General features: G+C 48.1%; 1 pseudogene; it reads left to right on the top strand.

Moving 5' to 3' along the window:
• The first annotated feature begins 304 nt into the window (after window positions 1-304).
• On the top strand, window positions 305-1,497 carry LOC132242551 (cyclic AMP-dependent transcription factor ATF-4-like; annotated as a pseudogene).
• Window positions 1,498-1,875: the final 378 nt, after the last annotated feature.

The raw sequence follows: 1,875 nt of genomic DNA, 5'->3' as shown, positions 1-1,875 counted from the left end.
TCTGAGAGCCAAGTGCTGGGAGGCTTGGCTCCCTATGACGATGGGCTGTACCCCACGGGTCAGTCCAGCATGTTTGAGCGAGAGCTCTTTCTCAGCTTAAGTGATGGCAAGGACATCCGGTTTAGGCATCATCGAGGGCGTGGTGTAGGCGTCCACTCCTGAGACAGGGCCTTCTCGCCGTGAGAATACCAGTGAGTTCCTAAGGTTTTAGTCCAAAGCTGGCCCCTGGAGCTTTCCCTCACCCCTTTCTCCACCATGAGAAGCTCTTCCTGGTTAGGCTCCAGCCTCCTGGAGAGCCTCCCCCATGGCATTCCTGTCGTTTGGCCCATTCTCAGAACAAGCACAGATGGACTTGATGTCTCCCTGCAATCGGTCGGGTTTGGAGGCTGAAGAAAGCCAAGGTCTCTTAGATGACCATCTGGAGGTGGCCAAGCACTTCAAATCTCATGGGTTCTCCAGCGACCAGGCTAGAGTGGGCTCCTCTGCATGGCTGGCTGTGGATGGGCTGGTCAGTGCCTCAGACAGTGTAAGGAAGATGCCTTCTCCAGGACAGACTGGATGGTAGAGACATTGGATCCCAAGGAGTTTGACTTTGACGACCTGTTTAGATGACCTTGAAACATGCCCTATGGGCTTTGGCTACATGGGACGACACATGTGATCTCTGTGACCCCCTAGACCAGGAGATTAATAAGGCGTCCCCCTCACCCCTAGACAATGAACCCAATTAGCCATCTTTCAGAAAGTTTACTCTAAACTGACCAGGTTGCCCCCTTCACCTTCCTGCAACCTCTTCCCTTCTCCAGGGGCCCTGTCCACTCCGGATCATTCCTTTAGTTTAGAGTTGGGCAGTCAAGTGGATATTTCTGAAGGAGATAGGAAGTCCGACTCAACTCTTTTTATTACCACCATCCCTCAATGCATAAAAGAGGAGGATGTCACCTCAGGCAATGACAGGGGCATCTCTGAGCCCAGAGTCCTATCTGGGCTCTCCCCAGCAATAGTCCCTCTGCCTCCAGGGCCTCTCCAAGTAGGTATGTTCCTGCTGTCTCTAGGCACCCTCTGTGGCTCTGCCCACCCCAAACCCTACAGCTTTCTGGACACAAGATGGTAGCAGCAAAAGTAAAGGGTAAGAAACTAGATAAAAAGCTGAAAAAATGGAGCAGAGCAAGACAACAGCCACCAGGTACCACCAGAAAGAGGGGAGAGCAGGAGGCCCTCCCTGATGAGTATGAAGAGCAAGACAAGAAAAACGAGGCTCTGAAAGAGAAGGCAAATTCCTTCGCCAAGGAGATCCAGTATCGGAAATATTTACTAGAAGAGGTCCGCAAGGCAAGGGGAAAGGAAAGGCCCCCAGTTAGGGTAGTCGGTGTGTGCTTGTACATTGTACATAGGGGGCTTGTGCTGGAGCTGTGTGTTGTAATAAAGTATTCTGCAGTGAAAGTAAAAAAAAAAAAAGAAGACGACGACGCAGCAGCAGCTCACAATAAAATGTAGTCTACTTTAATTCAAACTAGGTAAGTAGTTTGAGGCAGAGGTTAAACATGGAGTAGTGCCCGAGTCCACATGATTCCAGAAGTCTCACCTCCCATTCCATAGTTAGAGCCTCAGTTACTTGGGCTGGCTCTAACTAGCTGTGTCATTTATTCTCTTTTTTAAAAATATTTTTATTTTATTACAAAGGGAAGATGATAGCAATGATTTCATAGTTGGGTTCAGACGCCTTTAGAACCACACTAAGAAAGATACTATTCATGATAAAAATAATACAAATGTCTGGTGACCTATTATATGTATTCACAATTCCTCCTTGTCCCCCTTTTGTAATTCCCACACTTTGGGCCAAATGCAAAATGAGAAAAATAAAACTAATAA

Source organism: Myotis daubentonii, chromosome 10 (genome assembly GCF_963259705.1).
Source record: "Myotis daubentonii chromosome 10, mMyoDau2.1, whole genome shotgun sequence".
NCBI classification, from domain to species: Eukaryota; Metazoa; Chordata; class Mammalia; order Chiroptera; family Vespertilionidae; genus Myotis; species Myotis daubentonii.
This window is presented reverse-complemented; position numbering and strand designations above follow the sequence as displayed.